This window comes from Hydra vulgaris, chromosome 11 (assembly GCF_038396675.1).
Source record: "Hydra vulgaris chromosome 11, alternate assembly HydraT2T_AEP".
NCBI lineage: Eukaryota > Metazoa > Cnidaria > Hydrozoa > Anthoathecata > Hydridae > Hydra > Hydra vulgaris.
In genome coordinates, this window is record NC_088930.1 from 16,877,501 (window position 1) to 16,888,416 (window position 10,916).

The 10,916-nt window shown below is 27.4% G+C and overlaps 1 long non-coding RNA gene across 1 annotated transcript; it reads left to right on the plus strand.

Annotated features, from left to right (window-relative positions):
* Positions 1-4,036: 4,036 nt before the first annotated feature.
* On the plus strand, positions 4,037-8,490 carry LOC136087473 (uncharacterized). Its single transcript, XR_010641814.1, has 3 exons — positions 4,037-4,824; positions 7,320-8,298; positions 8,370-8,490. It is a non-coding gene; the product is annotated as an uncharacterized LOC136087473 (long non-coding RNA).
* The last annotated feature ends 2,426 nt before the right edge of the window (positions 8,491-10,916 follow it).

Consider the following 10,916-nt stretch of genomic DNA (forward strand, 5'->3'; position numbering starts at 1 on the left):
TTTCCCATGGCTTTTTAGATTTTTGAGAACATTTAAATTTATGTATGTTTCTATGTATGTCCGAAAAATTAAATTTAAAAACGCTAAAAAAATAAATTTATAAAACAATAATTTAAAAAATAATAATCATCAAAATTAATAAAATTAATAATCATATAAACATACAGGAACCTACAGGCGACTGAACATAAACGTATATATATATACATAGTGAAATACAAGTGGATGAATACCGCACCAGAGGTTCGTACTTTTTATAAATGTATGTTTGTGTACAAAACACAAACATTTATGAAAAGTGACTTACGGTGAACCAGCACGTAGTAAGTGACCAGGGTTGATATTTGACCAGGGCTAGGGCCGGGTTTGATAAAATATAGCCGGGGCCAGGTTTGTGACCGGGGCTGCATAAACATTTATACATCTAAAGTATATTTTAAATGTTATATTTTGTATATATATGCATATATAAACATCATTATGATCAACATGATCATCATAATCATCAACATCATTATGATCATTATCATCATCATCATCATCATCATCATCATCATCATCATCATCATCATCATCATCATCATCATCATCATCATCATCATCATCATCATCATCATTGTCAACAACATAAAAAAGGAATGCTAAAGCCTAATGATGATGATGATGATGATGATAATAATCATCATCATCAGGCTTTAGCCTTCCTCTTTTATGCTGTTTCTCTAATATAAACAATATAGAGCATTTTTTTTCTTGATTAAATCTCATTTATACAATATGTAAGGCACTCTCTTCAAGTTTTCTTACTTCTATCAGGACCATTTTTTACTGGATTTTATTAGAAGCTTTTATTCAATCTGGAATAAATGTTTGAAAGCTTTAATTACTTTTCTTCAATTTCAAGTCAAGCCTCATTCTACTCCATATTTTTCACCATTTTGAGCAGTTATTTTATTAAATATTAATCAATTTTTTCATCTTTTTTACAAGAGCATCTCTCTTAAGAACAAATGTCCTTTTATTATTGCAAGAAGCTAATGTAAAAAAGTTCTGTCTAATGTTAAGCTCTGTTATTCTAATTTTACTAAATCTTGTATCTTATCTCAGATGTTAGGTTCTAGAAACTTTTGGTTAGTCTTCAACAATGTCATTAACTAAAGTAAGTCCAACATTTAATCTCTAATTCATGGGTCTGATTTTTTTTACATCTCCCCGTAAGCAGAATTATTTGCAAAGAAATCTTACTCTAATTTGACTCTTGAATATAATGGCATTACTCTTCCTGACAGTTAAACAGATTAACCCATCGTTAAACTTCAAAATCACTCTGGCTTTTAATGTTAAAGTTAATTCTTAATTAAACACTTCTACAGTTTGTGTTCCAGAATAGATTTCGATCATAGCCTTAAAAAAAGCGTTCTTTAGAACTCTCTTCAATTTTTACTAAACTTTTAAAAAGTGCTAAATAAGTGAATCCAATTTTTCAAAACTCTAAAAACCTTTGACCTCTCCTACAATCCAAATCCAATCCAAAACTATCCTACAAGACAACAAAACTCATTTATTTACTGCAAAAAAATATTGCAATATTGTTGGCATTCCTAACTTGACAAATAACAACCCTCTTACTTTCAGACAAAATCTAAAAGCATATTGTCAATGTAATTAGACCTGCTTTATCTGCCAAGCTTGAGCCACTCTACAAATACAATCATGGTTTATAACTCTTACTCATCTTCATGTTTTCCTTTTTTATATAACTTACAAATTTTTAAGTCTTCAGTTATACGTTTTCTAGTATTTTAACTTATTCTCTATTTTAAAGTAACTCATAACTTAATAGTAGTTGCTTGCAATCTTGTAGGAAATAAATTAGAGTTTAAAAGTATTTAAATGTAAGGCAGTATTTAATAAATAGTAAATGTTAGCATAAAATTATAATATATTAAGTATCATAAATTTGTTTCTAGCCCCAGCTATCAACCCCTGCTAAATCTTATAACTTTGCTGCGGCCGGCCGGCGCCAGAGGTCCATACAGAATACAAACATACAAATATATTAAAAAGCCCACTCACTAAACATCATCAGCAGTATTGCAAAGCAGTTTGGCTTCCTCTTCAAAAATATTTTTTACTTTTTTACTTTATTTATAATTTTAAATAATTTGATGCAATAAAAACTTTTTATTTGCAAAATACAAAATGAATGTAATATGCCCTTTATATATGAAATTATACTATGTATTATAGTATAATAAACCAATGAACTTAAGTATAATGTAAAGTTATAAAATGTATAGATAGTCTGCAGTTTGGATACTGGTCATTATAGACCGCCGTTTCAGGGGTCTGGCGCATTGCAGAATTTTTATTAACATTTTAAAGACACTGTTTAAAGAAAAGATTGTTATAATATTTTATAATAACTCAATTTAACTATTTCTCTCGTTTATCTTACTTGAAATAAACAAAATGACTTCTTTTGTTTATCTTACTTGATTTTAAACCTTCAAATATTTTTAACTTTGCAAGCTAAGCTTGCAAAGTTAAAAATATTTATACTTAAATTTATACTTAAATTTAGAAAAAATAAATTTTAATGGAACTTAAAACTTCATGCCAATTGGCAATCATCAGCTATGAAATACAAAATCATAATATAAAAAAACATTTACAAATTACAAACTACAGTAGAATGAGTTCTGATTAAACATAGCTTACAAATTTTTGGCAAAGGATTGTATGTTTTACAGCGTTTAAAAATATTCCATTTGATTGAAGGTGTAAAGTTATTTTCTTCTAATTCCCATACTTAGACTTCTTCCTTAGACATCTCAGTGTCGTTCTTGTACTTTTTTGTGTTAAAGGATTTTAGAGGAGAGTTTTTGCTTATCCCAATGTATACTTTTTCTTTGTATTGATGTTTATTTGAGCTTACGGTGGCTTGGTAAACAATGTTGTTAGACAAGCAATGATTGTTCAGTGGATAAAGAGATTTTTTAATGCAATTGCAGGCTTTTTCTGATAGCTTTACATCGCTATATAAAATATAATTGTTGTGTGAGTTGATGATAGATTTTATGTTTTGCATACAGGAGAAGCATATCTTAATTGTGTTTCTGTTAATTATTTTGTGTAGTTTGTGGTCTTTAGTTAAATGCTGGTCAATTAGGGTTAAAAAGTGTTGACCAATTTTGGTTTTAACATTTTTACTAAATGGAGGATTGTACCAGATTATGTTTTGCTTGTAGTTTTTTTTTGGAGCATTTTTTTATACTTGGTTTATATGCCAAACACCAACTTCAACATCTTCCATATTTAAAATTGTTGCATAATGCTTTGTAGGATTTCTTTTTGTCCCTAACATGAGATTAGTTTTCCATTTTATATATATATATATATATATATATATATATATATATATATATTATATATATATATATATATATATATATATATATATATATATATATATATATATATATATATATCTTCTACCTATCTATCTATCTATCTATATATCTATATATATATATATATATATATATATATATATATATATATATATATATATATATATATATATAATATATATATATATATATATATATATAATTAATTAATTATTGCTCTATATAAGTAATTGATTATTGCTCTGTTCTTTAAGAACATTGAGCACTCTATTTGTAAAATACACTAACATAATTTACATATATATATATATATATATATATATATATATATATATATATATATATATATATATATATAATAAAAACAAATACCATCAAAATTTACATAATTACTACTAATCAATTTTATTAAAACAGTCAAACCAACAGTTATTACCAAAATTATAAATTTTTTACGTTAAACTTGGATAAACACTTTTTTTGTAAAAATAATTTTTGTATAAACATTGTGTATGTAATGTTTACTGTGTTTGTATATACGATGACAATATACATTGTATAAACAATGACAAAATATATATTATACAACTTTTATTGTTATGTTATACAATGACAATAATCTTGTCATTGTATATTCCGTGACAATATTAAATATGATCATGGAATATACAACACGAATAAAAGATATAAACTTGAATAAAAGATATATGGTCTAATAAAAAAATGGAAGTCAAAATATTTCAAGAAATCAAAAATTTAAAAAAGTATAATCAGATTATATCTGATTTTCACCCAGGCGCCAAGGCTTCGAATGCGCTAAATTTTTGTTAAATACTTATTATTTTTCTTGAGAATATGAAAATTAGTATTGTTACGACTATTAAAAAATACGACTGTTGACGAAATAGACTAATATTTTTTCTAATGTCAATTAAAATCGATTATTAAATTTTTGAAATCAACTTAGTTGACTAAATGTTGATTTAGTCGAAGCATGGAAATAATTTAGTTTTTTGAAATAAATTGCAATAAAATTAATAATGTAATTTATATTTGCCTTCTATTTTTAATATTATATCAATTAAATAATATTGGATTTTGGAGCTTCAAACTTAATTTTGGCCTAGAGCCCTGAGCCAACTTGGAGCGGCCCTGGATGAAAGTAGTTAGGGGTCCATCCATAAATTACATCACACCTTAGGAGGGGGTGGAGCATTAGTAGTTTTGTGATGACTCATACGAAACTTGTTACTAAAGAGTTACAACATTGTGACAAGGGGGGAGGGGTCTAAAACGGATAATAATTGGGTGACATAATCTGTGGATGACCCCTTATGAGAATCACAAGCATTGAGTAAACAAAAGAGCGCGTTCTTAAAATGCACGCGGTCATTGGAGAAAGATCTCTCAAGTGAGTTAAAACTTTTTACCTTTTGGAATTTAATTATAATTTATTAGTTTAGAAATATTACATAAAGAATCATATTAAGATAAATAATTATCGTTTAGATAATTTTTTTATTATAATTGAAGTAAGTATAGAAAAGAGTTTAGCAATTTATATATAACATTTTAATTAGATATAAAGTAGAAAGGATCACTCTTTTTAATTTTTTAAATCAATTACATTTTGTTTGTTTTAGTTTTTCTTTTAGCTTTATTTTTTTTTTTAGCAGTTTTGTTTTTATTGAGCTTATATTTTATTTTTTAGAAGGAAATTAGGGGTATGGATGAGGCCTAATTATTTTTTATGCAACAAAAAAGTTATATAACAAAAATAGATAATAGATGCTGTTATCTATTTTTGTTCTTTTTTAGAAAATTGAGAAAAATAAATTAAAATTTTGTGCTAACACTGACATGACATGTCACATGTTATTGTATGTAAAGGTTAAATTTTGTTATGAGGATTACAGTTCTTATAAAAAAAAAAAAGAAGGTAAAAAGTATTGTTTGTAAATATATATTTTGTTTACTTTGAATCTCTTTAAATTTTCTCACGTCATTTTAAAATTTTTTGTTTGCACATGTTTATAGTTTGCATATATGATTTTTTGATAAGTATGTGTATGCGGTAATTTGTGCTTTATATTTGTTTTAATTATGTGTTTTTATAATAACGTAAAGTGTTTTTTTATTGTTTGTGTATGTGTTAATATGTGTTATATAATTGTTTTATTAACGTGTTTAAATATGTTTATACAAGGTTAAATATATATATTGTGTTTATAGTTGGTACATATGTACCAACTATAAACACAATATATTATGTTGTTTCCATATTTTCAAAGTGCTATGACTTGGTAAATGTGTTGCTCAGAAATGGAAGAGAAATAGGCGAGATGAAATTAAAAATTAACAAAATGCTAGAAATGCTGCTCAGCAAGCAGCATATAATTCGAACCCAAATGAGGAGAGCTTGGTTAGGCAAGTTGAAAATATTCGTTGCAGAAATGAAAGAGATTAGGCGAGATGAAATTAATAATCAACAAAATGCTAGAAATGCTGCTACATACGAAAGAATGCATTGTATAGCAAGTAGTAATACTATTTTAGATTATAATTATTTAGGAGAAAAGAATTATATTTGTCAGCATTGTGGTGCTAAGAATTTTCCTGATGAAACACATTTTTTATATTACCATTATGGAAATGTAGTTTTGTCGCAGCCTTCACCATTTCCACAAGATTTATTTAAAAGAAATTATGCAGATGGAAATGTCAATCTGAATTTTTTAAAATATATTAAAACTATAATGCCTGTCTTTTTTTTGCTTCATTTAAAGCTAATGTAGTTTAACCCATAAATCATGGGCCGCCATGTTTTAGAATATGTGGTCAAGTATTTCATCGTAAAGGTAATCTTAGGCCAAATCAAGATGTTCTGCTGACATATTGTCAACTATACATCTATGATCCACCCGCAGCAATAAATTTTAGAATGCAAAAACGTGGTAATGATCTTTGCATACACGATTTAATGTTTCAATTGCAAACTATTATTGGTGAAGAGAACCCATTTGCTCTTGCATTTAAAAACTTGGCTGAAGTGGAAGATAAAGAAATTCATCGAGCAGCTATAGAAGGTTGCTCAGTGTCAGTTGTAAAAATGTCTTTACTTAAAGGGTAAGATAGACGTTGCTATAATCTCCCTTCACATAATGAAGTTGTATTTGTTGGTGAAGATGGTGCACCACATGGTTCCAGGAAAGTTGTTATTTACCCAAGAGGTCATCCTCTTAAAACTATATCAAGTATGTCAACTTAGATCCTTGGGTTATCCTCTATTTTTTCCAAGGGGTGATGCTGGTTGGCATAATCAATTGGTTCACAACCCTGAACATGTTACATTGGTTATAAACTTTCAGTTAGACAATTTTTTTCTTCACTCTTTTATGGCAAAAAACTGTTTCAGCATTATGCTGTTGATTCGTTAGTTAAAATTGAAGGCCAGCGCCTTGCTTTCATTAGAAATAACCAAAACAAACAGAGAAGCAAGCAGTATGATGCCTTACACGAACATGTAAACAACCTTGGAAATGATCATAATGTTAGACCAGGGCGTGTTGTAATGTTTCACATTGTCGTAGGACAAGTCTTTATACCACTGTAGATACTGAAAAAACTAAAAAGGTCTCATACATAACTCATTTTCACAAAAAACTGGACAACCGACCTTTGTCTTCTGAGGTACAGATTTTAAGATTTAAAGTTTATTTAAATTTATAGTTTTGGTTTAGTTTATAGTTATTTTTAGTTAGTTTTAGCTTCAGCTATCTTTTTTCTTACTTTAAACAACTTTATGGAGGAAATGGGGGGAATAGGTAAAAAAAATTATAATTATATATTTATTTATATGTAAATATTATTTTATAAATTATTCTGACGTATATTTTTTGTTTTTAGTGTCTGGTAGAAGCATAACTGGTAAGGCTGAGTTTTACATTTTGTATGGAGAAATATTTGCAATAGGTGAAATAATTATTTAATAAATATGACATTTTTTAACTGTTCGTATTATACTCATATTTTTATTAAAATAAAATTTTTCACATGCTTAACCCTTTTTAATTTAGTCTCATTTCTTTTAATTTAAAATTTCAAGTATTTATAATTTTTATTATATTCTTCTATTTATAATTTTAGACTCGTTAACATTTGAGAGCTTTTGTAATTTTAGATTCGTTGACACTTGAGCACTACAAAAAATTATTGCTCCCAACACCCAGGGCCTCTCTTGGATAGGTCCTTCAATAAGTGTTGTAGTAATGACGGTATGGATGAGCCCTTCATCAAATAGAGGGCTCATTCATACTGGGATGTTGGGAGACACCTAAGAAAAAAAAGCAACCAAAAGGTTGTAAATGTGTTCTATCAGTGAAGATATTTTTTCAATCTTTATTTTTTAATTTGTAATTTTTTTTTAAATAATATATTATGTTGTATATTTGATTTGTTTTGGTCTTTTTTAATTAAAATCTTATTAGTTTTTTCACTAATTAAACTTAAATATAGTTAAATTGATTCATTATCCAAATATCATAATATAATGATGCTACATTCTATTGTTAAAAATAATTAAATGGTAGTTTAATTTATTGAACTCACTGCTTTTAAAATTTACTATAAGCCAAGACAATATATTTAGCTATATAAATCCAATTTATTTATATCTCAATTTGATTTTTTATCTTTAATGTTTATAGTTAGGCTCCTTGAGGCATTTATTATTTTGTTTTTTAATTAAAATATTTTAAATCTATTGTGATGTCTTTTTAAGTAACTAAAGTTTACTAAAAGCCAACATCAAATAACATCATGATACAACACTGACAAGCTGCATCATGACAGCAACTGAAGTATGACAACAGGTTACCAAATGCAGGTAAATTGTTTTCCAGTTTTATTTTGTTTTCTTTTCTTTTGTCTACTTATCTGTTACAATTTTTATTTTAGGTTCGTCATATGACGCATTAATGCTATATAAAAGATCAAAGTTTACATATTTTTTAAATTTGTTATACACATGTTTGATTGTAAATTAAACTTTTTTTGTTTAAAATGTACTTGTATTCAATTGCTCAGTTATTTATAATGACTTAGTTATTTTAATAAATTTATTTAATTGTGTGCATTTAAGGTTTTTAAGATAACAATTTTCTTTTCTAAAGAAAAATTTCTAATTTTCTAAATTTCTAAAGAAATTTTCTAAAAAAGGGGATACCAAAATATTAATAACTCCTGTATAAGTTCATATTAACCTTAATAATTAATTAAAATTCATGTTATAAGAAATACTACAAGAATTTAGTTGATATTTTTGTCAATTTAAAGCATGATGTTATTATTTTATGTCAGTAACCGAAAACTTATTATGTTGATCTTAGGAATGTCAAGGAAAACGGTTCTGCCTTCCACTGATATGACCTATGTCAGCTATATATTACTCAAATAATGTTAAATAAATGGTAAATTATTTTACCTCCTTATACTTTTATGTTAACTTTACTGATGGTTTAATTTTTTCAATTTGAAGGTGTTTTTCTAAAAGGGTATTAGTAAAGATCACAACTTTAAATTGTGAAAATCAGCCACTATAAATCAATTATGTAACAGACCGACCATTATCCGTATTAGGGGTTGCTTTCTGCTAGTTTATTATTAAGAAAAAGACTTATTCCCTTTAAATTATTTGGGTGTCAAATCTTCATTCTGAGATAATCATATTGACTGCCTCTTTTAAAAAAGGCAACGTTTTTTTGTGCCGTTTTGATCTAGAACTACTTATGTATGGGTCTGAACTCAATAGCAGTCTATTTAATATGTCTGAATTTCAGTCGATACGAGAAAACTTTCAACTAAAATTCTGACTGTGCTGCCAAAAGTTTTTGTTTCTGGCATCAGCTAACTCCTTAGATAACTGGCCGATAGGGAGGATTGCAGGAGTTATTACTTCTGCACCATGCATCAAAACTTTATGCATAGTTGGAGAGATGGGATACCAACCATACAGATTGACATATATTTTAGCAGTTTCATGAGCAAAAGTGTCGAATTTAACAGCATTAATTTTATATCCACTTAAAATGACTTCAAGAATAACATTTAAACCTTTTATGAAATTCAAGTTAACACCAGTTATTTATGAAGATAATTCCGGGTTGGAAAAAAATCTTCTTGACGTATTGTTATCATTGGTATTTCCAAACCCTGCTTTAGGTATATCTACTTAAAGCCCTAATTTTTCTTTGAAGGATGCTTAAATTTTCTTATTCAGTTCATTGAAAATTTTTTTCGCTTGATCAAGCTTGCTGCTTTTGTAAAGCTATTTTATAAGCTAAATGAAGAAGCAATTCAAAGAAGTAGATACTTGCATGAAGAACCGAGAGTCCAAATGAGAGGGCTTCTGTATTGATTTGCTCTATTTTAATTAATTTATTTAAAATCTTTTGATGATTTTCCACAAATTTAACACCTCATAGTGGATATAGTATCAATTGCAGCGTTGCACACTTAACCATCTACAATTGTTAAAAGCAGAGTATGCTTCATTTTCCAATTTGATTATGCAACCTTGTTTCCCTAAGATTCATTATTTGGTGTTTTACATGTTCTACCTCGTCATTAGTTATGTCTTTCGATTCACAATTAGGGATACTCTAATGTGCCTGCAAAATATTTAAGAAGTGGTGAATGGGTTTTGCCATACAAATTTTTCCTGTTCAACATCATTTTTAACAACCATTCTCAGAGGTACTAAAGAACTTTAAATAATATTTGCAAAACTGTCAATATTGCTTTGAAATTTTCACTTAATTTTTGCTTGTAATATTCCATCACAGCCCAATTTTGATAATAAAATCAATTTCATCTGCTTCTATTCTAAACACTTTTCTTAAACCTCAGAGACATACCTATATAGGAACAATGTGGTGTAGTCAAAAAATCCATTTAGTTAAATTTCCTATGAAATTTTGGTTACTTGTATCAATTCTTTATCAGGGTAACATTTTTAAACATGGGTAACAGAAGTAAGAGTAAAGGAATAAGAGGAAAAGTAACCTCAGCTGATGCTAACCTACAAAATTATCTACGAATATCAATCAAAAGAAAACTGCTAAATAAAATTTCAATTTTAAAAAATTAAAATGTCATTTAAGAGTAATTAACAATAGTTTATATAACTGTTTAAACCGTGTTTTTTTTATTAAGGAGCACACATAACAAATATAATTCAGATGTCTTTTAAATCTTTCAAGCTAATCTGAAAAAATCTATTTTGAGTTGATTATAAATGTCTTTTATAATAGACATCACAAGGGGCTACTTGGACCCAAATTTAAGACATGTTTGATGTTTGTGGCTCTCTACCATATCTAAGTTATTATGAGGCTTAGATATTAGCAATGATGATTGTAGAGAGAAAAATATTTGGGAGAACTTCGGTCCCCTTTTTTGAGTGGTTAAGGTTGAATTCAAGTAGCTACTGTTGTGGGGCTAGTT